This window comes from Daphnia pulicaria, chromosome 6 (assembly GCF_021234035.1).
Source record: "Daphnia pulicaria isolate SC F1-1A chromosome 6, SC_F0-13Bv2, whole genome shotgun sequence".
Lineage (NCBI taxonomy): Eukaryota > Metazoa > Arthropoda > Branchiopoda > Diplostraca > Daphniidae > Daphnia > Daphnia pulicaria.
This window is the reverse complement of record NC_060918.1, coordinates 7679534-7704974: the sequence shown is the minus strand read 5'-3', so window position 1 is coordinate 7704974 and position 25441 is coordinate 7679534. Positions and strand designations below refer to the sequence as shown.

Below are 25441 nucleotides of genomic sequence, written 5' to 3'. Positions count from 1 at the left end.
TTCAAAGTGATTGAAATGTTTGTTCATTGAATTTGGACTGGTAACCATCGCGAATAAAAAAACGCGATAAACTTTGAAAAACTCTCAATGGAATTCATCCAGAATCATTCCTATAGATGAATTGAACCTATCCCTGTGTCATTGAAATTTTTGATCTACGAATTTTGACTGGTAACCATCGTGATTGAAAAAAAATTTCAAGAAATTTGTTATTGAAAACAAACTATTCATCGCCAACGACATCCCGTATTCCCAAGCGGTCACCCTTCCAAGTACTAACGGGACTCGACGTAACTTAACTTCTGGGAGCTGACGAGACCAGGTGCGTTCTACGTGATATGGCCGTTGACATTCAAAAATGAAAATTTACCCTCCCAGTCCCAATGGATGAATAGAAAATCACTTCAAAGTGATAGAAATGTTTATTCATTGAATTCGGACTGGTAAACATCGCGAATAAAAAAACGCGATCAACTTTGAAAAACTCTCAACGGAATTCATCCAGAATCATTCCTATAGATGAATTGAACCCATCCCTGTGTCATTGAAATTTTTGATCTACGAATTTGGACTGGTAACCATCGTGATTGAAAAAAAATTTCAAGAAATTTGTTATTGAAAACAAACTATTCATCGCCAACGACATCCCGTATTCCCAAGCGGTCACCCTTCCAAGTACTAACGGGACTCGACGTAACTTAACTTCTGGGAGCTGACGAGACCAGGTGCGTTCTACGTGATATGGCCGTTGACATTCAAAAATGAAAATTTACCCTCCCAGTCCCAATGGATGAATAGAAAATCACTTCAAAGTGATTGAAATGTTTGTTCATTGAATTCGGACTGGTAACCATCGCGAATAAAAAAACGCGATCAACTTTGAAAAACTCTCAATGGAATTCATCCACAATCATTCCTATAGATGAATTGAACCCATCCCTATGTCATTGAAATTTTTGATCTAAGAATTTGGACTGGTAACCATCGTGATTGAAAAAACTTTCAATAAATTTGTTATTGTAAACAAACTATTCATCGCCAACGACATCCCGTATTCCCAAGCGGTCACCCTTCCAAGTACTAACGGGACTCGACGTAACTTAACTTCTGGGAGCTGACGAGACCAGGTGCGTTCTACGTGATATGGCCGTTGACATTAAAAAATTAAAATTTACCCTCCGAATCCCAATGGATGAATAGAAAATCACTTCAAAGTGATTGAAATGTTTGTTCATTGAATTCGGACTGGTAACCATCGCGAATAAAAAAACGCGATCAACTTTGAAAAACTCTCAATGGAATTCATCCAGAATCATTCCTATAGATGAATTGAACCTATCCCTGTGTCATTGAAATTTTTGATCTACGAATTTGGACTGGTAACCATCGTGATTGAAAAAAAATTTCAAGAAATTTGTTATTGAAAACAAACTATTCATCGCCAACGACACATCGTATTCCCAAGCGGTCACCCTTCCAAGTTCTAACGGGACTCGACGTAACTTAACTTCTGGGAGCTGACGAGACCAGGTGCGTTCTACGTGATATGGCCGTTGACATTCAAAAATGAAAATTTACCCTCCCAGTCCCAATGGATGAATAGAAAATCACTTCAAAGTGATTGAAATGTTTGTTCATTGAATTCGGACTGGTAACCATCGCGAATAAAAAAACGCGATCAACTTTGAAAAACTCTCAATGGAATTCATCCACAATCATTCCTATAGATGAATTGAACCTATCCCTGTGTCATTGAAATTTTTGATCTACGAATTTGGACTGGTAACCATCGTGATTGAAAAAAAATTTCAAGAAATTTGTTATTGAAAACAAACTATTCATCGCCAACGACATCCCGTATTCCCAAGCGGTCACCCTTCCAAGTACTAACGGGACTCGACGTAACTTAACTTCTGGGAGCTGACGAGACCAGGTGCGTTCTACGTGATATGGCCGTTGACATTCAAAAATGAAAATTTACCCTCCCAGTCCCAATGGATGAATAGAAAATCACTTCAAAGTGATTGAAATGTTTGTTCATTGAATTCGGACTGGTAACCATCGCGAATAAAAAAACGCGATCAACTTTGAAAAACTCTCAATGGAATTCATCCACAATCATTCCTATAGATGAATTGAACCTATCCCTGTGTCATTGAAATTTTTGATCTACGAATTTGGACTGGTAACCATCGTGATTGAAAAAAAATTTCAAGAAATTTGTTATTGAAAACAAACTATTCATCGCCAACGACATCCCGTATTCCCAAGCGGTCACCCTTCCAAGTACTAACGGGACTCGACGTAACTTAACTTCTGGGAGCTGACGAGACCAGGTGCGTTCTACGTGATATGGCCGTTGACATTAAAAAATTAAAATTTACCCACCCTGTCCCAATGGATGAATAGAAAATCACTTCAAAGTGATTGAAATGTTTGTTCATTGAATTCGGACTGGTAACCATCGCGAATAAAAAAACGCGATCAACTTTGAAAAACTCTCAATGGAATTCATCCACAATCATTCCTATAGATGAATTGAACCCATCCCTATGTCATTGAAATTTTTGATCTACGAATTTGGACTGGTAACCATCGTGATTGAAAAAAAATTTAAAAAAATTTGTTATTGTAAACAAACTATTCATCGCCAACGACATCCCGTATTCCCAAGCGGTCACCCTTCCAAGTACTAACGGAACTCGACGTAACTTAACTTCTGGGAGCTGACGAGACCAGGTGCGTTCTACGTGATATGGCCGTTGACATTCAAAAATGAAAATTTACCCTCCCAGTCCCAATGGATGAATAGAAAATCACTTCAAAGTGATTGAAATGTTTGTTCATTGAATTCGGACTGGTAACCATCGCGAATAAAAAAACGCGATAAACTTTGAAAAACTCTCAATGGAATTCATCCAGAATCATTCCTATAGATGAATTGAACCTATCCCTGTGTCATTGAAATTTTTGATCTACGAATTTTGACTGGTAACCATCGTGATTGAAAAAAAATTTCAAGAAATTTGTTATTGAAAACAAACTATTCATCGCCAACGACATCCCGTATTCCCAAGCGGTCACCCTTCCAAGTACTAACGGGACTCGACGTAACTTAACTTCTGGGAGCTGACGAGACCAGGTGCGTTCTACGTGATATGGCCGTTGACATTCAAAAATGAAAATTTACCCTCCCAGTCCCAATGGATGAATAGAAAATCACTTCAAAGTGATAGAAATGTTTATTCATTGAATTCGGACTGGTAAACATCGCGAATAAAAAAACGCGATCAACTTTGAAAAACTCTCAACGGAATTCATCCAGAATCATTCCTATAGATGAATTGAACCCATCCCTGTGTCATTGAAATTTTTGATCTACGAATTTGGACTGGTAACCATCGTGATTGAAAAAAAATTTCAAGAAATTTGTTATTGAAAACAAACTATTCATCGCCAACGACATCCCGTATTCCCAAGCGGTCACCCTTCCAAGTACTAACGGGACTCGACGTAACTTAACTTCTGGGAGCTGACGAGACCAGGTGCGTTCTACGTGATATGGCCGTTGACATTCAAAAATGAAAATTTACCCTCCCAGTCCCAATGGATGAATAGAAAATCACTTCAAAGTGATAGAAATGTTTATTCATTGAATTCGGACTGGTAAACATCGCGAATAAAAAAACGCGATCAACTTTGAAAAACTCTCAACGGAATTCATCCAGAATCATTCCTATAGATGAATTGAACCCATCCCTGTGTCATTGAAATTTTTGATCTACGAATTTGGACTGGTAACCATCGTGATTGAAAAAAAATTTCAAGAAATTTGTTATTGAAAACAAACTATTCATCGCCAACGACATCCCGTATTCCCAAGCGGTCACCCTTCCAAGTACTAACGGGACTCGACGTAACTTAACTTCTGGGAGCTGACGAGACCAGGTGCGTTCTACGTGATATGGCCGTTGACATTCAAAAATGAAAATTTACCCTCCCAGTCCCAATGGATGAATAGAAAATCACTTCAAAGTGATTGAAATGTTTGTTCATTGAATTCGGACTGGTAACCATCGCGAATAAAAAAACGCGATCAACTTTGAAAAACTCTCAATGGAATTCATCCACAATCATTCCTATAGATGAATTGAACCCATCCCTATGTCATTGAAATTTTTGATCTAAGAATTTGGACTGGTAACCATCGTGATTGAAAAAACTTTCAATAAATTTGTTATTGTAAACAAACTATTCATCGCCAACGACATCCCGTATTCCCAAGCGGTCACCCTTCCAAGTACTAACGGGACTCGACGTAACTTAACTTCTGGGAGCTGACGAGACCAGGTGCGTTCTACGTGATATGGCCGTTGACATTAAAAAATTAAAATTTACCCTCCGAATCCCAATGGATGAATAGAAAATCACTTCAAAGTGATTGAAATGTTTGTTCATTGAATTCGGACTGGTAACCATCGCGAATAAAAAAACGCGATCAACTTTGAAAAACTCTCAATGGAATTCATCCAGAATCATTCCTATAGATGAATTGAACCTATCCCTGTGTCATTGAAATTTTTGATCTACGAATTTGGACTGGTAACCATCGTGATTGAAAAAAAATTTCAAGAAATTTGTTATTGAAAACAAACTATTCATCGCCAACGACACATCGTATTCCCAAGCGGTCACCCTTCCAAGTTCTAACGGGACTCGACGTAACTTAACTTCTGGGAGCTGACGAGACCAGGTGCGTTCTACGTGATATGGCCGTTGACATTCAAAAATGAAAATTTACCCTCCCAGTCCCAATGGATGAATAGAAAATCACTTCAAAGTGATTGAAATGTTTGTTCATTGAATTCGGACTGGTAACCATCGCGAATAAAAAAACGCGATCAACTTTGAAAAACTCTCAATGGAATTCATCCACAATCATTCCTATAGATGAATTGAACCTATCCCTGTGTCATTGAAATTTTTGATCTACGAATTTGGACTGGTAACCATCGTGATTGAAAAAAAATTTCAAGAAATTTGTTATTGAAAACAAACTATTCATCGCCAACGACATCCCGTATTCCCAAGCGGTCACCCTTCCAAGTACTAACGGGACTCGACGTAACTTAACTTCTGGGAGCTGACGAGACCAGGTGCGTTCTACGTGATATGGCCGTTGACATTCAAAAATGAAAATTTACCCTCCCAGTCCCAATGGATGAATAGAAAATCACTTCAAAGTGATTGAAATGTTTGTTCATTGAATTCGGACTGGTAACCATCGCGAATAAAAAAACGCGATCAACTTTGAAAAACTCTCAATGGAATTCATCCACAATCATTCCTATAGATGAATTGAACCTATCCCTGTGTCATTGAAATTTTTGATCTACGAATTTGGACTGGTAACCATCGTGATTGAAAAAAAATTTCAAGAAATTTGTTATTGAAAACAAACTATTCATCGCCAACGACATCCCGTATTCCCAAGCGGTCACCCTTCCAAGTACTAACGGGACTCGACGTAACTTAACTTCTGGGAGCTGACGAGACCAGGTGCGTTCTACGTGATATGGCCGTTGACATTAAAAAATTAAAATTTACCCTCCCTGTCCCAATGGATGAATAGAAAATCACTTCAAAGTGATTGAAATGTTTGTTCATTGAATTCGGACTGGTAACCATCGCGAATAAAAAAACGCGATCAACTTTGAAAAACTCTCAATGGAATTCATCCACAATCATTCCTATAGATGAATTGAACCTATCCCTGTGTCATTGAAATTTTTGATCTACGAATTTGGACTGGTAACCATCGTGATTGAAAAAAAATTTCAAGAAATTTGTTATTGAAAACAAACTATTCATCGCCAACGACATCCCGTATTCCCAAGCGGTCACCCTTCCAAGTACTAACGGGACTCGACGTAACTTAACTTCTGGGAGCTGACGAGACCAGGTGCGTTCTACGTGATATGGCCGTTGACATTCAAAAATGAAAATTTACCCTCCCAGTCCCAATGGATGAATAGAAAATCACTTCAAAGTGATTGAAATGTTTGTTCATTGAATTCGGACTGGTAACCATCGCGAATAAAAAAACGCGATCAACTTTGAAAAACTCTCAATGGAATTCATCCACAATCATTCCTATAGATGAATTGAACCCATCCCTATGTCATTGAAATTTTTGATCTACGAATTTGGACTGGTAACCATCGTGATTGAAAAAAAATTTAAAAAAATTTGTTATTGTAAACAAACTATTCATCGCCAACGACATCCCGTATTCCCAAGCGGTCACCCTTCCAAGTACTAACGGAACTCGACGTAACTTAACTTCTGGGAGCTGACGAGACCAGGTGCGTTCTACGTGATATGGCCGTTGACATTAAAAAATTAAAATTTACCCTCCCTGTCCCAATGGATGAATAGAAAATCACTTCAAAGTGATTGAAATGTTTGTTCATTGAATTCGGACTGGTAACCATCGCGAATAAAAAAACGCGATCAACTTTGAAAAACTCTCAATGGAATTCATCCAGAATCATTCCTATAGATGAATTGAACCTATCCCTGTGTCATTGAAATTTTTGATCTACGAATTTGGACTGGTAACCATCGTGATTGAAAAAAAATTTCAAGAAATTTGTTATTGAAAACAAACTATTCATCGCCAACGACATCCCGTATTCCCAAGCGGTCACCCTTCCAAGTACTAACGGGACTCGACGTAACTTAACTTCTGGGAGCTGACGAGACCAGGTGCGTTCTACTTGATATGGCCGTTGACATTCAAAATTGAAAATTTACCCTCCCAGTCCCAATGGATGAATAGAAAATCACTTCAAAGTGATTGAAATGTTTGTTCATTGAATTCGGACTGGTAACCATCGCGAATAAAAAAACGCGATCAACTTTGAAAAACTCTCAATGGAATTCATCCACAATCATTCCTATAGATGAATTGAACCCATCCCTATGTCATTGAAATTTTTGATCTACGAATTTGGACTGGTAACCATCGTGATTGAAAAAAAATTTAAAAAAATTTGTTATTGTAAACAAACTATTCATCGCCAACGACATCCCGTATTCCCAAGCGGTCACCCTTCCAAGTACTAACGGGACTCGACGTAACTTAACTTCTGGGAGCTGACGAGACCAGGTGCGTTCTACGTGATATGGCCGTTGACATTCAAAAATGAAAATTTACCCTCCCAGTCCCAATGGATGAATAGAAAATCACTTCAAAGTGATTGAAATGTTTGTTCATTGAATTCGGACTGGTAACCATCGCGAATAAAAAAACGCGATCAACTTTGAAAAACTCTCAATGGAATTCATCCACAATCATTCCTATAGATGAATTGAACCCATCCCTATGTCATTGAAATTTTTGATCTACGAATTTGGACTGGTAACCATCGTGATTGAAAAAAAATTTAAAAAAATTTGTTATTGTAAACAAACTATTCATCGCCAACGACATCCCGTATTCCCAAGCGGTCACCCTTCCAAGTACTAACGGAACTCGACGTAACTTAACTTCTGGGAGCTGACGAGACCAGGTGCGTTCTACGTGATATGGCCGTTGACATTAAAAAATTAAAATTTACCCTCCCTGTCCCAATGGATGAATAGAAAATCACTTCAAAGTGATTGAAATGTTTGTTCATTGAATTCGGACTGGTAACCATCGCGAATAAAAAAACGCGATCAACTTTGAAAAACTCTCAATGGAATTCATCCAGAATCATTCCTATAGATGAATTGAACCTATCCCTGTGTCATTGAAATTTTTGATCTACGAATTTGGACTGGTAACCATCGTGATTGAAAAAAAATTTCAAGAAATTTGTTATTGAAAACAAACTATTCATCGCCAACGACATCCCGTATTCCCAAGCGGTCACCCTTCCAAGTACTAACGGGACTCGACGTAACTTAACTTCTGGGAGCTGACGAGACCAGGTGCGTTCTACTTGATATGGCCGTTGACATTCAAAATTGAAAATTTACCCTCCCAGTCCCAATGGATGAATAGAAAATCACTTCAAAGTGATTGAAATGTTTGTTCATTGAATTCGGACTGGTAACCATCGCGAATAAAAAAACGCGATCAACTTTGAAAAACTCTCAATGGAATTCATCCACAATCATTCCTATAGATGAATTGAACCCATCCCTATGTCATTGAAATTTTTGATCTACGAATTTGGACTGGTAACCATCGTGATTGAAAAAAAATTTAAAAAAATTTGTTATTGTAAACAAACTATTCATCGCCAACGACATCCCGTATTCCCAAGCGGTCACCCTTCCAAGTACTAACGGGACTCGACGTAACTTAACTTCTGGGAGCTGACGAGACCAGGTGCGTTCTACGTGATATGGCCGTTGACATTCAAAAATGAAAATTTACCCTCCCAGTCCCAATGGATGAATAGAAAATCACTTCAAAGTGATTGAAATGTTTGTTCATTGAATTCGGACTGGTAACCATCGCGAATAAAAAAACGCGATCAACTTTGAAAAACTCTCAATGGAATTCATCCACAATCATTCCATTAGATGAATTGAACCCATCCCTATGTCATTGAAATTTTTGATCTACGAATTTGGACTGGTAACCATCGTGATTGAAAAAAAATTTCAAGAAATTTGTTATTGAAAACAAACTATTCATCGCCAACGATATCCCGTATTCCCAAGCGGTCACCCTTCCAAGTACTAACGGGACTCGACGTAACTTAACTTCTGGGAGCTGACGAGACCAGGTGCGTTCTACGTGATATGGCCGTTGACATTCAAAAATGAAAATTTACCCTCCCAGTCCCAATGGATGAATAGAAAATCACTTCAAAGTGATTGAAATGTTTGTTCATTGAATTCGGACTGGTAACCATCGCGAATAAAAAAACGCGATCAACTTTGAAAAACTCTCAATGGAATTCATCCAGAATCATTCCTATAGATGAATTGAACCTATCCCTGTGTCATTGAAATTTTTGATCTACGAATTTGGACTGGTAACCATCGTGATTGAAAAAAAATTTCAAGAAATTTGTTATTGAAAACAAACTATTCATCGCCAACGACACATCGTATTCCCAAGCGGTCACCCTTCCAAGTTCTAACGGGACTCGACGTAACTTAACTTCTGGGAGCTGACGAGACCAGGTGCGTTCTACGTGATATGGCCGTTGACATTCAAAAATGAAAATTTACCCTCCCAGTCCCAATGGATGAATAGAAAATCACTTCAAAGTGATTGAAATGTTTGTTCATTGAATTCGGACTGGTAACCATCGCGAATAAAAAAACGCGATCAACTTTGAAAAACTCTCAATGGAATTCATCCACAATCATTCCTAGAGATGAATTGAACCCATCCCTATGTCATTGAAATTTTTGATCTACGAATTTGGACTGGTAACCATCGTGATTGAAAAAAATTTCAATAAATTTGTTATTGTAAACAAACTATTCATCGCCAACGACATCCCGTATTCCCAAGCGGTCACCCTTCCAAGTACTAACGGGACTCGACGTAACTTAACTTCTGGGAGCTGACGAGACCAGGTGCGTTCTACTTGATATGGCCGTTGACATTCAAAATTGAAAATTTACCCTCCCAGTCCCAATGGATGAATAGAAAATCACTTCAAAGTGATTGAAATGTTTGTTCATTGAATTCGGACTGGTAACCATCGCGAATAAAAAAACGCGATCAACTTTGAAAAACTCTCAATGGAATTCATCCACAATCATTCCTATAGATGAATTGAACCCATCCCTATGTCATTGAAATTTTTGATCTACGAATTTGGACTGGTAACCATCGTGATTGAAAAAAAATTTAAAAAAATTTGTTATTGTAAACAAACTATTCATCGCCAACGACATCCCGTATTCCCAAGCGGTCACCCTTCCAAGTACTAACGGGACTCGACGTAACTTAACTTCTGGGAGCTGACGAGACCAGGTGCGTTCTACGTGATATGGCCGTTGACATTCAAAAATGAAAATTTACCCTCCCAGTCCCAATGGATGAATAGAAAATCACTTCAAAGTGATTGAAATGTTTGTTCATTGAATTCGGACTGGTAACCATCGCGAATAAAAAAACGCGATCAACTTTGAAAAACTCTCAATGGAATTCATCCACAATCATTCCATTAGATGAATTGAACCCATCCCTATGTCATTGAAATTTTTGATCTACGAATTTGGACTGGTAACCATCGTGATTGAAAAAAAATTTCAAGAAATTTGTTATTGAAAACAAACTATTCATCGCCAACGATATCCCGTATTCCCAAGCGGTCACCCTTCCAAGTACTAACGGGACTCGACGTAACTTAACTTCTGGGAGCTGACGAGACCAGGTGCGTTCTACGTGATATGGCCGTTGACATTCAAAAATGAAAATTTACCCTCCCAGTCCCAATGGATGAATAGAAAATCACTTCAAAGTGATTGAAATGTTTGTTCATTGAATTCGGACTGGTAACCATCGCGAATAAAAAAACGCGATCAACTTTGAAAAACTCTCAATGGAATTCATCCAGAATCATTCCTATAGATGAATTGAACCTATCCCTGTGTCATTGAAATTTTTGATCTACGAATTTGGACTGGTAACCATCGTGATTGAAAAAAAATTTCAAGAAATTTGTTATTGAAAACAAACTATTCATCGCCAACGACACATCGTATTCCCAAGCGGTCACCCTTCCAAGTTCTAACGGGACTCGACGTAACTTAACTTCTGGGAGCTGACGAGACCAGGTGCGTTCTACGTGATATGGCCGTTGACATTCAAAAATGAAAATTTACCCTCCCAGTCCCAATGGATGAATAGAAAATCACTTCAAAGTGATTGAAATGTTTGTTCATTGAATTCGGACTGGTAACCATCGCGAATAAAAAAACGCGATCAACTTTGAAAAACTCTCAATGGAATTCATCCACAATCATTCCTATAGATGAATTGAACCTATCCCTGTGTCATTGAAATTTTTGATCTACGAATTTGGACTGGTAACCATCGTGATTGAAAAAAAATTTCAAGAAATTTGTTATTGAAAACAAACTATTCATCGCCAACGACATCCCGTATTCCCAAGCGGTCACCCTTCCAAGTACTAACGGGACTCGACGTAACTTAACTTCTGGGAGCTGACGAGACCAGGTGCGTTCTACGTGATATGGCCGTTGACATTCAAAAATGAAAATTTACCCTCCCAGTCCCAATGGATGAATAGAAAATCACTTCAAAGTGATTGAAATGTTTGTTCATTGAATTCGGACTGGTAACCATCGCGAATAAAAAAACGCGATCAACTTTGAAAAACTCTCAATGGAATTCATCCACAATCATTCCTATAGATGAATTGAACCTATCCCTGTGTCATTGAAATTTTTGATCTACGAATTTGGACTGGTAACCATCGTGATTGAAAAAAAATTTCAAGAAATTTGTTATTGAAAACAAACTATTCATCGCCAACGACATCCCGTATTCCCAAGCGGTCACCCTTCCAAGTACTAACGGGACTCGACGTAACTTAACTTCTGGGAGCTGACGAGACCAGGTGCGTTCTACGTGATATGGCCGTTGACATTAAAAAATTAAAATTTACCCTCCCTGTCCCAATGGATGAATAGAAAATCACTTCAAAGTGATTGAAATGTTTGTTCATTGAATTCGGACTGGTAACCATCGCGAATAAAAAAACGCGATCAACTTTGAAAAACTCTCAATGGAATTCATCCACAATCATTCCTATAGATGAATTGAACCTATCCCTGTGTCATTGAAATTTTTGATCTACGAATTTGGACTGGTAACCATCGTGATTGAAAAAAAATTTCAAGAAATTTGTTATTGAAAACAAACTATTCATCGCCAACGATATCCCGTATTCCCAAGCGGTCACCCTTCCAAGTACTAACGGGACTCGACGTAACTTAACTTCTGGGAGCTGACGAGACCAGGTGCGTTCTACGTGATATGGCCGTTGACATTCAAAAATGAAAATTTACCCTCCCAGTCCCAATGGATGAATAGAAAATCACTTCAAAGTGATTGAAATGTTTGTTCATTGAATTCGGACTGGTAACCATCGCGAATAAAAAAACGCGATCAACTTTGAAAAACTCTCAATGGAATTCATCCAGAATCATTCCTATAGATGAATTGAACCTATCCCTGTGTCATTGAAATTTTTGATCTACGAATTTGGACTGGTAACCATCGTGATTGAAAAAAAATTTCAAGAAATTTGTTATTGAAAACAAACTATTCATCGCCAACGATATCCCGTATTCCCAAGCGGTCACCCTTCCAAGTACTAACGGGACTCGACGTAACTTAACTTCTGGGAGCTGACGAGACCAGGTGCGTTCTACGTGATATGGCCGTTGACATTCAAAAATGAAAATTTACCCTCCCAGTCCCAATGGATGAATAGAAAATCACTTCAAAGTGATTGAAATGTTTGTTCATTGAATTCGGACTGGTAACCATCGCGAATAAAAAAACGCGATCAACTTTGAAAAACTCTCAATGGAATTCATCCAGAATCATTCCTATAGATGAATTGAACCTATCCCTGTGTCATTGAAATTTTTGATCTACGAATTTGGACTGGTAACCATCGTGATTGAAAAAAAATTTCAAGAAATTTGTTATTGAAAACAAACTATTCATCGCCAACGACACATCGTATTCCCAAGCGGTCACCCTTCCAAGTTCTAACGGGACTCGACGTAACTTAACTTCTGGGAGCTGACGAGACCAGGTGCGTTCTACGTGATATGGCCGTTGACATTCAAAAATGAAAATTTACCCTCCCAGTCCCAATGGATGAATAGAAAATCACTTCAAAGTGATTGAAATGTTTGTTCATTGAATTCGGACTGGTAACCATCGCGAATAAAAAAACGCGATCAACTTTGAAAAACTCTCAATGGAATTCATCCAGAATCATTCCTATAGATGAATTGAACCTATCCCTGTGTCATTGAAATTTTTGATCTACGAATTTGGACTGGTAACCATCGTGATTGAAAAAAAATTTCAAGAAATTTGTTATTGAAAACAAACTATTCATCGCCAACGACACATCGTATTCCCAAGCGGTCACCCTTCCAAGTTCTAACGGGACTCGACGTAACTTAACTTCTGGGAGCTGACGAGACCAGGTGCGTTCTACGTGATATGGCCGTTGACATTCAAAAATGAAAATTTACCCTCCCAGTCCCAATGGATGAATAGAAAATCACTTCAAAGTGATTGAAATGTTTGTTCATTGAATTCGGACTGGTAACCATCGCGAATAAAAAAACGCGATCAACTTTGAAAAACTCTCAATGGAATTCATCCACAATCATTCCTATAGATGAATTGAACCTATCCCTGTGTCATTGAAATTTTTGATCTACGAATTTGGACTGGTAACCATCGTGATTGAAAAAAAATTTCAAGAAATTTGTTATTGAAAACAAACTATTCATCGCCAACGACATCCCGTATTCCCAAGCGGTCACCCTTCCAAGTACTAACGGGACTCGACGTAACTTAACTTCTGGGAGCTGACGAGACCAGGTGCGTTCTACGTGATATGGCCGTTGACATTCAAAAATGAAAATTTACCCTCCCAGTCCCAATGGATGAATAGAAAATCACTTCAAAGTGATTGAAATGTTTGTTCATTGAATTCGGACTGGTAACCATCGCGAATAAAAAAACGCGATCAACTTTGAAAAACTCTCAATGGAATTCATCCACAATCATTCCTATAGATGAATTGAACCTATCCCTGTGTCATTGAAATTTTTGATCTACGAATTTGGACTGGTAACCATCGTGATTGAAAAAAAATTTCAAGAAATTTGTTATTGAAAACAAACTATTCATCGCCAACGACATCCCGTATTCCCAAGCGGTCACCCTTCCAAGTACTAACGGGACTCGACGTAACTTAACTTCTGGGAGCTGACGAGACCAGGTGCGTTCTACGTGATATGGCCGTTGACATTAAAAAATTAAAATTTACCCTCCCTGTCCCAATGGATGAATAGAAAATCACTTCAAAGTGATTGAAATGTTTGTTCATTGAATTCGGACTGGTAACCATCGCGAATAAAAAAACGCGATCAACTTTGAAAAACTCTCAATGGAATTCATCCACAATCATTCCTATAGATGAATTGAACCTATCCCTGTGTCATTGAAATTTTTGATCTACGAATTTGGACTGGTAACCATCGTGATTGAAAAAAAATTTCAAGAAATTTGTTATTGAAAACAAACTATTCATCGCCAACGATATCCCGTATTCCCAAGCGGTCACCCTTCCAAGTACTAACGGGACTCGACGTAACTTAACTTCTGGGAGCTGACGAGACCAGGTGCGTTCTACGTGATATGGCCGTTGACATTCAAAAATGAAAATTTACCCTCCCAGTCCCAATGGATGAATAGAAAATCACTTCAAAGTGATTGAAATGTTTGTTCATTGAATTCGGACTGGTAACCATCGCGAATAAAAAAACGCGATCAACTTTGAAAAACTCTCAATGGAATTCATCCAGAATCATTCCTATAGATGAATTGAACCTATCCCTGTGTCATTGAAATTTTTGATCTACGAATTTGGACTGGTAACCATCGTGATTGAAAAAAAATTTCAAGAAATTTGTTATTGAAAACAAACTATTCATCGCCAACGACACATCGTATTCCCAAGCGGTCACCCTTCCAAGTTCTAACGGGACTCGACGTAACTTAACTTCTGGGAGCTGACGAGACCAGGTGCGTTCTACGTGATATGGCCGTTGACATTCAAAAATGAAAATTTACCCTCCCAGTCCCAATGGATGAATAGAAAATCACTTCAAAGTGATTGAAATGTTTGTTCATTGAATTCGGACTGGTAACCATCGCGAATAAAAAAACGCGATCAACTTTGAAAAACTCTCAATGGAATTCATCCACAATCATTCCTATAGATGAATTGAACCTATCCCTGTGTCATTGAAATTTTTGATCTACGAATTTGGACTGGTAACCATCGTGATTGAAAAAAAATTTCAAGAAATTTGTTATTGAAAACAAACTATTCATCGCCAACGACATCCCGTATTCCCAAGCGGTCACCCTTCCAAGTACTAACGGGACTCGACGTAACTTAACTTCTGGGAGCTGACGAGACCAGGTGCGTTCTACGTGATATGGCCGTTGACATTCAAAAATGAAAATTTACCCTCCCAGTCCCAATGGATGAATAGAAAATCACTTCAAAGTGATTGAAATGTTTGTTCATTGAATTCGGACTGGTAACCATCGCGAATAAAAAAACGCGATCAACTTTGAAAAACTCTCAATGGAATTCATCCACAATCATTCCTATAGATGAATTGAACCTATCCCTGTGTCATTGAAATTTTTGATCTACGAATTTGGACTGGTAACCATCGTGATTGAAAAAAAATTTCAAGAAATTTGTTATTGAAAACAAACTATTCATCGCCAACGACATCCCGTATTCCCAAGCGGTCACCCTTCCAAGTACTAACGGGACTCGACGTAACTTAACTTCTGGGAGCTGACGAGACCAGGTGCGTTCTACGTGATATGGCCGTTGACATTAAAAAATTAAAATTTACCCTCCCTGTCCCAATGGATGAATAGAAAATCACTTCAAAGTGATTGAAATGTTTGTTCATTGAATTCGGACTGGTAACCATCGCGAATAAAAAAACGCGATCAACTTTGAAAAACTCTCAATGGAATTCATCCACAATCATTCCTATAGATGAATTGAACCTATCCCTGTGTCATTGAAATTTTTGATCTACGAATTTGGACTGGTAACCATCGTGATTGAAAAAAAATTTCAAGAAATTTGTTATTGAAAACAAACTATTCATCGCCAACGACACATCGTATTCCCAAGCGGTCACCCTTCCAAGTTCTAACGGGACTCGACGTAACTTAACTTCTGGGAGCTGACGAGACCAGGTGCGTTCTACGTGATATGGCCGTTGACATTCAAAAATGAAAATTTACCCTCCCAGTCCCAATGGATGAATAGAAAATCACTTCAAAGTGATTGAAATGTTTGTTCATTGAATTCGGACTGGTAACCATCGCGAATAAAAAAACGCGATCAACTTTGAAAAACTCTCAATGGAATTCATCCACAATCATTCCTATAGATGAATTGAACCTATCCCTGTGTCATTGAAATTTTTGATCTACGAATTTGGACTGGTAACCATCGTGATTGAAAAAAAATTTCAAGAAATTTGTTATTGAAAACAAACTATTCATCGCCAACGACATCCCGTATTCCCAAGCGGTCACCCTTCCAAGTACTAACGGGACTCGACGTAACTTAACTTCTGGGAGCTGACGAGACCAGGTGCGTTCTACGTGATATGGCCGTTGACATTCAAAAATGAAAATTTACCCTCCCTGTCCCAATGGATGAATAGAAAATCACTTCAAAGTGATTGAAATGTTTGTTCATTGAATTCGGACTGGTAACCATCGCGAATAAAAAAACGCGATCAACTTTGAAAAACTCTCAATGGAATTCATCCACAATCATTCCTATAGATGAATTGAACCCATCCCTATGTCATTGAAATTTTTGATCTACGAATTTGGACTGGTAACCATCGTGATTGAAAAAAAATTTAAAAAAATTTGTTATTGTAAACAAACTATTCATCGCCAACGACATCCCGTATTCCCAAGCGGTCACCCTTCCAAGTACTAACGGAACTCGACGTAACTTAACTTCTGGGAGCTGACGAGACCAGGTGCGTTCTACGTGATATGGCCGTTGACATTAAAAAATTAAAATTTACCCTCCCTGTCCCAATGGATGAATAGAAAATCACTTCAAAGTGATTGAAATGTTTGTTCATTGAATTCGGACTGGTAACCATCGCGAATAAAAAAACGCGATCAACTTTGAAAAACTCTCAATGGAATTCATCCAGAATCATTCCTATAGATGAATTGAACCTATCCCTGTGTCATTGAAATTTTTGATCTACGAATTTGGACTGGTAACCATCGTGATTGAAAAAAAATTTCAAGAAATTTGTTATTGAAAACAAACTATTCATCGCCAACGACATCCCGTATTCCCAAGCGGTCACCCTTCCAAGTACTAACGGGACTCGACGTAACTTAACTTCTGGGAGCTGACGAGACCAGGTGCGTTCTACTTGATATGGCCGTTGACATTCAAAATTGAAAATTTACCCTCCCAGTCCCAATGGATGAATAGAAAATCACTTCAAAGTGATTGAAATGTTTGTTCATTGAATTCGGACTGGTAACCATCGCGAATAAAAAAACGCGATCAACTTTGAAAAACTCTCAATGGAATTCATCCACAATCATTCCTATAGATGAATTGAACCCATCCCTATGTCATTGAAATTTTTGATCTACGAATTTGGACTGGTAACCATCGTGATTGAAAAAAAATTTAAAAAAATTTGTTATTGTAAACAAACTATTCATCGCCAACGACATCCCGTATTCCCAAGCGGTCACCCTTCCAAGTACTAACGGGACTCGACGTAACTTAACTTCTGGGAGCTGACGAGACCAGGTGCGTTCTACGTGATATGGCCGTTGACATTAAAAAATTAAAATTTACCCTCCCTGTCCCAATGGATGAATAGAAAATCACTTCAAAGTGATTGAAATGTTTGTTCATTGAATTCGGACTGGTAACCATCGCGAATAAAAAAACGCGATCAACTTTGAAAAACTCTCAATGGAATTCATCCACAATCATTCCTATAGATGAATTGAACCCATCCCTATGTCATTGAAATTTTTGATCTACGAATTTGGACTGGTAACCATCGTGATTGAAAAAAAATTTAAAAAAATTTGTTATTGTAAACAAACTATTCATCGCCAACGACATCCCGTATTCCCAAGCGGTCACCCTTCCAAGTACTAACGGAACTCGACGTAACTTAACTTCTGGGAGCTGACGAGACCAGGTGCGTTCTACGTGATATGGCCTTTGACATTAAAAAATTAAAATTTACCCTCCCTGTCCCAATGGATGAATAGAAAATCACTTCAAAGTGATTGAAATGTTTGTTCATTGAATTCGGACTGGTAACCATCGCGAATAAAAAAACGCGATCAACTTTGAAAAACTCTCAATGGAATTCATCCAGAATCATTCCTATAGATGAATTGAACCTATCCCTGTGTCATTGAAATTTTTGATCTACGAATTTGGACTGGTAACCATCGTGATTGAAAAAAAATTTCAAGAAATTTGTTATTGAAAACAAACTATTCATCGCCAACGACATCCCGTATTCCCAAGCGGTCACCCTTCCAAGTACTAACGGGACTCGACGTAACTTAACTTCTGGGAGCTGACGAGACCAGGTGCGTTCTACTTGATATGGCCGTTGACATTCAAAATTGAAAATTTACCCTCCCAGTCCCAATGGATGAATAGAAAATCACTTCAAAGTGATTGAAATGTTTGTTCATTGAATTCGGACTGGTAACCATCGCGAATAAAAAAACGCGATCAACTTTGAAAAACTCTCAATGGAATTCATCCACAATCATTCCTATAGATGAATTGAACCCATCCCTATGTCATTGAAATTTTTGATCTACGAATTTGGACTGGTAACCATCGTGATTGAAAAAAAATTTAAAAAAATTTGTTATTGTAAACAAACTATTCATCGCCAACGACATCCCGTATTCCCAAGCGGTCACCCTTCCAAGTACTAACGGGACTCGACGTAACTTAACTTCTGGGAGCTGACGAGACCAGGTGCGTTCTACGTGATATGGCCGTTGACATTCAAAAATGAAAATTTACCCTCCCAGTCCCAATGGATGAATAGAAAATCACTTCAAAGTGATTGAAATGTTTGTTCATTGAATTCGGACTGGTAACCATCGCGAATAAAAAAACGCGATCAACTTTGAAAAACTCTCAATGGAATTCATCCACAATCATTCCATTAGATGAATTGAACCCATCCCTATGTCATTGAAATTTTTGATCTACGAATTTGGACTGGTAACCATCGTGATTGAAAAAAAATTTAAAAAAATTTGTTATTGTAAACAAACTATTCATCGCCAACGACATCCCGTATTCCCAAGCGGTCACCCTTCCAAGTACTAACGGAACTCGACGTAACTTAACTTCTGGGAGCTGACGAGACCAGGTGCGTTCTACGTGATATGGCCGTTGACATTCAAAAATGAAAATTTACCCTCCCAGTCCCAATGGATGAATAGAAAATCACTTCAAAGTGATTGAAATGTTTGTTCATTGAATTCGGACTGGTAACCATCGCGAATAAAAAAACGCGATCAACTTTGAAAAACTCTCAATGGAATTCATCCACAATCATTCCTATAGATGAATTGAACCTATCCCTGTGTCATTGAAATTTTTGATCTACGAATTTGGACTGGTAACCATCGTGATTGAAAAAAAATTTCAAGAAATTTGTTATTGAAAACAAACTATTCATCGCCAACGACATCCCGTATTCCCAAGCGGTCACCCTTCCAAGTACTAACGGGACTCGACGTAACTTAACTTCTGGGAGCTGACGAGACCAGGTGCGTTCTACGTGATATGGCCGTTGACATTCAAAAATGAAAATTTACCCTCCCAGTCCCAATGGATGAATAGAAAATCACTTCAAAGTGATTGAAATGTTTGTTCATTGAATTCGGACTGGTAACCATCGCGAATAAAAAAACGCGATCAACTTTGAAAAACTCTCAATGGAATTCATCCACAATCATTCCATTAGATGAATTGAACCCATCCCTATGTCATTGAAATTTTTGATCTACGAATTTGGACTGGTAACCATCGTGATTGAAAAAAAATTTAAAAAAATTTGTTATTGTAAACAAACTATTCATCGCCAACGACATCCCGTATTCCCAAGCGGTCACCCTTCCAAGTACTAACGGAACTCGACGTAACTTAACTTCTGGGAGCTGACGAGACCAGGTGCGTTCTACGTGATATGGCCGTTGACATTCAAAAATGAAAATTTACCCTCCCAGTCCCAATGGATGAATAGAAAATCACTTCAAAGTGATTGAAATGTTTGTTCATTGAATTCAGACTGGTAACCATCGCGAATAAAAAAACGCGATCAACTTTGAAAAACTCTCAATGGAATTCATCCACAATCATTCCTATAGATGAATTGAACCTATCCCTGTGTCATTGAAATTTTTGATCTACGAATTTGGACTGGTAACCATCGTGATTGAAAAAAAATTTCAAGAAATTTGTTATTGAAAACAAACTATTCATCGCCAACGACATCCCGTATTCCCAAGCGGTCACCCTTCCAAGTACTAACGGGACTCGACGTAACTTAACTTCTGGGAGCTGACGAGACCAGGTGCGTTCTACGTGATATGGCCGTTGACATTCAAAAATGAAAATTTACCCTCCCAGTCCCAATGGATGAATAGAAAATCACTTCAAAGTGATTGAAATGTTTGTTCATTGAATTCGGACTGGTAACCATCGCGAATAAAAAAACGCGATCAACTTTGAAAAACTCTCAATGGAATTCATCCACAATCATTCCATTAGATGAATTGAACCCATCCCTATGTCATTGAAATTTTTGATCTACGAATTTGGACTGGTAACCATCGTGATTGAAAAAAAATTTAAAAAAATTTGTTATTGTAAACAAACTATTCATCGCCAACGACATCCCGTATTCCCAAGCGGTCACCCTTCCAAGTACTAACGGAACTCGACGTAACTTAACTTCTGGGAGCTGACGAGACCAGGTGCGTTCTACGTGATATGGCCGTTGACATTCAAAAATGAAAATTTACCCTCCCAGTCCCAATGGATGAATAGAAAATCACTTCAAAGTGATTGAAATGTTTGTTCATTGAATTCGGACTGGTAACCATCGCGAATAAAAAAACGCGATCAACTTTGAAAAACTCTCAATGGAATTCATCCACAATCATTCCTATAGATGAATTGAACCTATCCCTGTGTCATTGAAATTTTTGATCTACGAATTTGGACTGGTAACCATCGTGATTGAAAAAAAATTTCAAGAAATTTGTTATTGAAAACAAACTATTCATCGCCAACGACATCCCGTATTCCCAAGCGGTCACCCTTCCAAGTACTAACGGGACTCGACGTAACTTAACTTCTGGGAGCTGACGAGACCAGGTGCGTTCTACGTGATATGGCCGTTGACATTCAAAAATGAAAATTTACCCTCCCTGTCCCAATGGATGAATAGAAAATCACTTCAAAGTGATTGAAATGTTTGTTCATTGAATTCGGACTGGTAACCATCGCGAATAAAAAAACGCGATCAACTTTGAAAAACTCTCAATGGAATTCATCCACAATCATTCCTATAGATGAATTGAACCCATCCCTATGTCATTGAAATTTTTGATCTACGAATTTGGACTGGTAACCATCGTGATTGAAAAAAAATTTAAAAAAATTTGTTATTGTAAACAAACTATTCATCGCCAACGACATCCCGTATTCCCAAGCGGTCACCCTTCCAAGTACTAACGGAACTCGACGTAACTTAACTTCTGGGAGCTGACGAGACCAGGTGCGTTCTACGTGATATGGCCGTTGACATTAAAAAATTAAAATTTACCCTCCCTGTCCCAATGGATGAATAGAAAATCACTTCAAAGTGATTGAAATGTTTGTTCATTGAATTCGGACTGGTAACCATCGCGAATAAAAAAACGCGATCAACTTTGAAAAACTCTCAATGGAATTCATCCAGAATCATTCCTATAGATGAATTGAACCTATCCCTGTGTCATTGAAATTTTTGATCTACGAATTTGGACTGGTAACCATCGTGATTGAAAAAAAATTTCAAGAAATTTGTTATTGAAAACAAACTATTCATCGCCAACGACATCCCGTATTCCCAAGCGGTCACCCTTCCAAGTACTAACGGGACTCGACGTAACTTAACTTCTGGGAGCTGACGAGACCAGGTGCGTTCTACTTGATATGGCCGTTGACATTCAAAATTGAAAATTTACCCTCCCAGTCCCAATGGATGAATAGAAAATCACTTCAAAGTGATTGAAATGTTTGTTCATTGAATTCGGACTGGTAACCATCGCGAATAAAAAAACGCGATCAACTTTGAAAAACTCTCAATGGAATTCATCCACAATCATTCCTATAGATGAATTGAACCCATCCCTATGTCATTGAAATTTTTGATCTACGAATTTGGACTGGTAACCATCGTGATTGAAAAAAAATTTCAAAAAATTTGTTATTGTAAACAAACTATTCATCGCCAACGACATCCCGTATTCCCAAGCGGTCACCCTTCCAAGTACTAACGGGACTCGACGTAACTTAACTTCTGGGAGCTGACGAGACCAGGTGCGTTCTACGTGATATGGCCGTTGACATTCAAAAATGAAAATTTACCCTCCCAGTCCCAATGGATGAATAGAAAATCACTTCAAAGTGATTGAAATGTTTGTTCATTGAATTCGGACTGGTAACCATCGCGAATAAAAAAACGCGATCAACTTTGAAAAACTCTCAATGGAATTCATCCACAATCATTCCATTAGATGAATTGAACCCATCCCTATGTCATTGAAATTTTTGATCTACGAATTTGGACTGGTAACCATCGTGATTGAAAAAAAATTTAAAAAAATTTGTTATTGTAAACAAACTATTCATCGCCAACGACATCCCGTATTCCCAAGCGGTCACCCTTCCAAGTACTAACGGAACTCGACGTAACTTAACTTCTTGGAGCTGACGAGACCAGGTGCGTTCTACGTGATATGGCCGTTGACATTAAAAAATGAAAATTTACCCTCCCAGTCCCAATGGATGAATAGAAAATCACTTCAAAGTGATTGAAATGTTTGTTCATTGAATTCTGACTGGTAACCATCGCGAATAAAAAAACGCGATCAACTTTGAAAAACTCTCAATGGAATTCATCCAGAATCATTCCTATAGATGAATTGAACCTATCCCTGTGTCATTGAAATTTTTGATCTACGAATTTGGACTGGTAACCATCGTGATTGAAAAAAAATTTCAAGAAATTTGTTATTGAAAACCAACTATTCATCGCCAACGACATCCCGTATTCCCAAGCGGTCACCCTTCCAAGTACTAACGGGACTCGACGTAACTGAACTTCTGGGAGCTGACGAGACCAGGTGCGTTCTACGTGATATGGCCGTTGACATTCAAAATTGAAAATTTACCCTCCCAGTCCCAATGGATGAATAGAAAATCACTTCAAAGTGATTGAAATGTTTGTTCATTGAATTCGGACTGGTAACCATCGCGAATAAAAAAACGCGATCAACTTTGAAAAACTCTCAATGGAATTCATCCACAATCATTCTATTAGATGAATTGAACCCATCCCTATGTCATTGAAATTTTTGATCTACGAATTTGGACTGGTAACCATCGTGATTGAAAAAAAATTTAAAAAAATTTGTTATTGTAAACAAACTATTCATCGCCAACGACATCCCGTATTCCCAAGCGGTCACCCTTCCAAGTACTAACGGAACTCGACGTAACTTAACTTCTGGGAGCTGACGAGACCAGGTGCGTTCTACGTGATATGGCCGTTGACATTCAAAAATTAAAATTTACCCTCCCTGTCCCAATGGATGAATAGAAAATCACTTCAAAGTGATTGAAATGTTTGTTCATTGAATTCGGACTGGTAACCATCGCGAATAAAAAAACGCGATCAACTTTGAAAAACTCTCAATGGAATTCATCCACAATCATTCCTATAGATGAATTGAACCCATCCCTATGTCATTGAAATTTTTGATCTACGAATTTGGACTGGTAACCATCGTGATTGAAAAAAAATTTCAAGAAATTTGTTATTGAAAACAAACTATTCATCGCCAACGACATCCCGTATTCCCAAGCGGTCACCCTTCCAAGTACTAACGGTACTCGACGTAACTTAACTTCTGGGAGCTGACGAGACCAGGTGCGTTCTACGTGATATGGCCGTTGACATTCAAAATTGAAAATTTACCCTCCCAGTCCCAATGGATGAATAGAAAATCACTTCAAAGTGATTGAAATGTTTGTTCATTGAATTCGGACTGGTAACCATCGCGAATAAAAAAACGCGACCAACTTTGAAAAACTCTCAATGGAATTCATCCACAATCATTCCTATAGATGAATTGAACCCATCCCTATGTCATTGAAATTTTTGATCTACGAATTTGGACTGGTAACCATCGTGATTGAAAAAAAATTTCAAAAAATTTGTTATTGTAAACAAACTATTCATCGCCAACGACATCCCGTATTCCCAAGCGGTCACCCTTCCAAGTACTAACGGGACTCGACGTAACTTAATTTCTGGGAGCTGACGAGACCAGGTGCGTTCTACGTGATATGGCCGTTGACATTAAAAAATTAAAATTTACCCTCCCTGTCCCAATGGATAAGTAGAAAATCACTTCAAAGTGATTGAAATGTTTGTTCATTGAATTCGGACTGGTAACCATCGCGAATAAAAAAACGCGATCAACTTTGAAAAACTCTCAATGGAATTCATCCAGAATCATTCCTATAGATGAATTGAACCTATCCCTGTGTCATTGAAATTTTTGATCTACGAATTTGGACTGGTAACCATCGTGATTGAAAAAAAATTTCAAGAAATTTGTTATTGAAAACAAACTATTCATCGCCAACGACATCCCGTATTCCCAAGCGGTCACCCTTCCAAGTACTAACGGGACTCGACGTAACTTAACTTCTGGGAGCTGACGAGACCAGGTGCGTTCTACGTGATATGGCCGTTGACATTCAAAATTGAAAATTTACCCTCCCAGTCCCAATGGATGAATAGAAAATCACTTCAAAGTGATTGAAATGTTTGTTCATTGAATTCGGACTGGTAACCATCGCGAATAAAAAAACGCGATCAACTTTGAAAATTTCTCAATGGAATTCATCCACAATAATTCCTATAGATGAATTGAACCTATCCCTGTGTCATTGAAATTTTTGATCTACGAATTTGGACTGGTAACCATCGTGATTGAAAAAAAATTTAAAAAAATTTGTTATTGTAAACAAACTATTCATCGCCAACGACATCCCGTATTCCCAAGCGGTCACCCTTCCAAGTACTAACGGAACTCGACGTAACTTAACTTCTGGGAGCTGACGAGACCAGGTGCGTTCTACGTGATATGGCCGTTGACATTCAAAAATTAAAATTTACCCTCCCTGTCCCAATGGATGAATAGAAAATCACTTCAAAGTGATTGAAATGTTTGTTCATTGAATTCGGACTGGTAACCATCGCGAAT

At 38.3% G+C, this 25441-nt stretch overlaps 63 pseudogenes; all 63 read right to left on the bottom strand.

Moving 5' to 3' along the window:
• Positions 1-231: 231 nt before the first annotated feature.
• On the bottom strand, positions 232-350 carry LOC124346719 (annotated as a pseudogene).
• Positions 351-634: 284 nt separating this feature from the next.
• Positions 635-753, bottom strand: LOC124346718 (annotated as a pseudogene).
• Positions 754-1036: 283 nt separating this feature from the next.
• LOC124346717 lies at positions 1037-1155 on the bottom strand (annotated as a pseudogene).
• A 284-nt stretch (positions 1156-1439) lies between these two features.
• On the bottom strand, positions 1440-1558 carry LOC124345944 (annotated as a pseudogene).
• Positions 1559-1842: 284 nt separating this feature from the next.
• Positions 1843-1961, bottom strand: LOC124346715 (annotated as a pseudogene).
• Positions 1962-2245: 284 nt separating this feature from the next.
• On the bottom strand, positions 2246-2364 carry LOC124346713 (annotated as a pseudogene).
• A 284-nt stretch (positions 2365-2648) lies between these two features.
• LOC124344708 lies at positions 2649-2767 on the bottom strand (annotated as a pseudogene).
• A 284-nt stretch (positions 2768-3051) lies between these two features.
• On the bottom strand, positions 3052-3170 carry LOC124346712 (annotated as a pseudogene).
• Positions 3171-3454: 284 nt separating this feature from the next.
• Positions 3455-3573, bottom strand: LOC124346711 (annotated as a pseudogene).
• Positions 3574-3857: 284 nt separating this feature from the next.
• LOC124346710 lies at positions 3858-3976 on the bottom strand (annotated as a pseudogene).
• Positions 3977-4259: 283 nt separating this feature from the next.
• Positions 4260-4378, bottom strand: LOC124346709 (annotated as a pseudogene).
• A 284-nt stretch (positions 4379-4662) lies between these two features.
• On the bottom strand, positions 4663-4781 carry LOC124345943 (annotated as a pseudogene).
• Positions 4782-5065: 284 nt separating this feature from the next.
• Positions 5066-5184, bottom strand: LOC124346708 (annotated as a pseudogene).
• A 284-nt stretch (positions 5185-5468) lies between these two features.
• Positions 5469-5587, bottom strand: LOC124346707 (annotated as a pseudogene).
• A 284-nt stretch (positions 5588-5871) lies between these two features.
• On the bottom strand, positions 5872-5990 carry LOC124346706 (annotated as a pseudogene).
• Positions 5991-6274: 284 nt separating this feature from the next.
• Positions 6275-6393, bottom strand: LOC124344707 (annotated as a pseudogene).
• Positions 6394-6677: 284 nt separating this feature from the next.
• On the bottom strand, positions 6678-6796 carry LOC124344859 (annotated as a pseudogene).
• A 284-nt stretch (positions 6797-7080) lies between these two features.
• LOC124346705 lies at positions 7081-7199 on the bottom strand (annotated as a pseudogene).
• A 284-nt stretch (positions 7200-7483) lies between these two features.
• Positions 7484-7602, bottom strand: LOC124344706 (annotated as a pseudogene).
• A 284-nt stretch (positions 7603-7886) lies between these two features.
• Positions 7887-8005, bottom strand: LOC124344858 (annotated as a pseudogene).
• A 284-nt stretch (positions 8006-8289) lies between these two features.
• Positions 8290-8408, bottom strand: LOC124346704 (annotated as a pseudogene).
• Positions 8409-8692: 284 nt separating this feature from the next.
• LOC124344728 lies at positions 8693-8811 on the bottom strand (annotated as a pseudogene).
• A 284-nt stretch (positions 8812-9095) lies between these two features.
• On the bottom strand, positions 9096-9214 carry LOC124345942 (annotated as a pseudogene).
• Positions 9215-9497: 283 nt separating this feature from the next.
• On the bottom strand, positions 9498-9616 carry LOC124344857 (annotated as a pseudogene).
• A 284-nt stretch (positions 9617-9900) lies between these two features.
• On the bottom strand, positions 9901-10019 carry LOC124346702 (annotated as a pseudogene).
• A 284-nt stretch (positions 10020-10303) lies between these two features.
• LOC124344727 lies at positions 10304-10422 on the bottom strand (annotated as a pseudogene).
• A 284-nt stretch (positions 10423-10706) lies between these two features.
• Positions 10707-10825, bottom strand: LOC124345940 (annotated as a pseudogene).
• A 284-nt stretch (positions 10826-11109) lies between these two features.
• Positions 11110-11228, bottom strand: LOC124346701 (annotated as a pseudogene).
• Positions 11229-11512: 284 nt separating this feature from the next.
• LOC124346700 lies at positions 11513-11631 on the bottom strand (annotated as a pseudogene).
• A 284-nt stretch (positions 11632-11915) lies between these two features.
• LOC124344726 lies at positions 11916-12034 on the bottom strand (annotated as a pseudogene).
• Positions 12035-12318: 284 nt separating this feature from the next.
• Positions 12319-12437, bottom strand: LOC124344725 (annotated as a pseudogene).
• A 284-nt stretch (positions 12438-12721) lies between these two features.
• Positions 12722-12840, bottom strand: LOC124345939 (annotated as a pseudogene).
• Positions 12841-13124: 284 nt separating this feature from the next.
• Positions 13125-13243, bottom strand: LOC124345938 (annotated as a pseudogene).
• A 284-nt stretch (positions 13244-13527) lies between these two features.
• Positions 13528-13646, bottom strand: LOC124346699 (annotated as a pseudogene).
• Positions 13647-13930: 284 nt separating this feature from the next.
• Positions 13931-14049, bottom strand: LOC124346698 (annotated as a pseudogene).
• Positions 14050-14333: 284 nt separating this feature from the next.
• On the bottom strand, positions 14334-14452 carry LOC124344724 (annotated as a pseudogene).
• A 284-nt stretch (positions 14453-14736) lies between these two features.
• On the bottom strand, positions 14737-14855 carry LOC124345937 (annotated as a pseudogene).
• Positions 14856-15139: 284 nt separating this feature from the next.
• Positions 15140-15258, bottom strand: LOC124346697 (annotated as a pseudogene).
• Positions 15259-15542: 284 nt separating this feature from the next.
• On the bottom strand, positions 15543-15661 carry LOC124346696 (annotated as a pseudogene).
• Positions 15662-15945: 284 nt separating this feature from the next.
• LOC124345936 lies at positions 15946-16064 on the bottom strand (annotated as a pseudogene).
• Positions 16065-16348: 284 nt separating this feature from the next.
• On the bottom strand, positions 16349-16467 carry LOC124346695 (annotated as a pseudogene).
• A 284-nt stretch (positions 16468-16751) lies between these two features.
• LOC124344705 lies at positions 16752-16870 on the bottom strand (annotated as a pseudogene).
• Positions 16871-17154: 284 nt separating this feature from the next.
• Positions 17155-17273, bottom strand: LOC124344855 (annotated as a pseudogene).
• Positions 17274-17557: 284 nt separating this feature from the next.
• LOC124346694 lies at positions 17558-17676 on the bottom strand (annotated as a pseudogene).
• Positions 17677-17960: 284 nt separating this feature from the next.
• On the bottom strand, positions 17961-18079 carry LOC124345683 (annotated as a pseudogene).
• Positions 18080-18363: 284 nt separating this feature from the next.
• LOC124344854 lies at positions 18364-18482 on the bottom strand (annotated as a pseudogene).
• Positions 18483-18766: 284 nt separating this feature from the next.
• Positions 18767-18885, bottom strand: LOC124346693 (annotated as a pseudogene).
• Positions 18886-19169: 284 nt separating this feature from the next.
• On the bottom strand, positions 19170-19288 carry LOC124344704 (annotated as a pseudogene).
• Positions 19289-19572: 284 nt separating this feature from the next.
• Positions 19573-19691, bottom strand: LOC124346691 (annotated as a pseudogene).
• Positions 19692-19975: 284 nt separating this feature from the next.
• Positions 19976-20094, bottom strand: LOC124344703 (annotated as a pseudogene).
• A 284-nt stretch (positions 20095-20378) lies between these two features.
• Positions 20379-20497, bottom strand: LOC124346690 (annotated as a pseudogene).
• A 284-nt stretch (positions 20498-20781) lies between these two features.
• On the bottom strand, positions 20782-20900 carry LOC124344702 (annotated as a pseudogene).
• Positions 20901-21184: 284 nt separating this feature from the next.
• On the bottom strand, positions 21185-21303 carry LOC124346689 (annotated as a pseudogene).
• Positions 21304-21587: 284 nt separating this feature from the next.
• LOC124344701 lies at positions 21588-21706 on the bottom strand (annotated as a pseudogene).
• A 284-nt stretch (positions 21707-21990) lies between these two features.
• Positions 21991-22109, bottom strand: LOC124344853 (annotated as a pseudogene).
• A 284-nt stretch (positions 22110-22393) lies between these two features.
• On the bottom strand, positions 22394-22512 carry LOC124346688 (annotated as a pseudogene).
• A 284-nt stretch (positions 22513-22796) lies between these two features.
• LOC124345766 lies at positions 22797-22915 on the bottom strand (annotated as a pseudogene).
• A 284-nt stretch (positions 22916-23199) lies between these two features.
• Positions 23200-23318, bottom strand: LOC124345243 (annotated as a pseudogene).
• A 284-nt stretch (positions 23319-23602) lies between these two features.
• Positions 23603-23721, bottom strand: LOC124344700 (annotated as a pseudogene).
• A 284-nt stretch (positions 23722-24005) lies between these two features.
• Positions 24006-24124, bottom strand: LOC124345233 (annotated as a pseudogene).
• Positions 24125-24408: 284 nt separating this feature from the next.
• Positions 24409-24527, bottom strand: LOC124345228 (annotated as a pseudogene).
• Positions 24528-24811: 284 nt separating this feature from the next.
• LOC124346687 lies at positions 24812-24930 on the bottom strand (annotated as a pseudogene).
• A 284-nt stretch (positions 24931-25214) lies between these two features.
• On the bottom strand, positions 25215-25333 carry LOC124344697 (annotated as a pseudogene).
• Between the last annotated feature and the right edge of the window lie 108 nt (positions 25334-25441).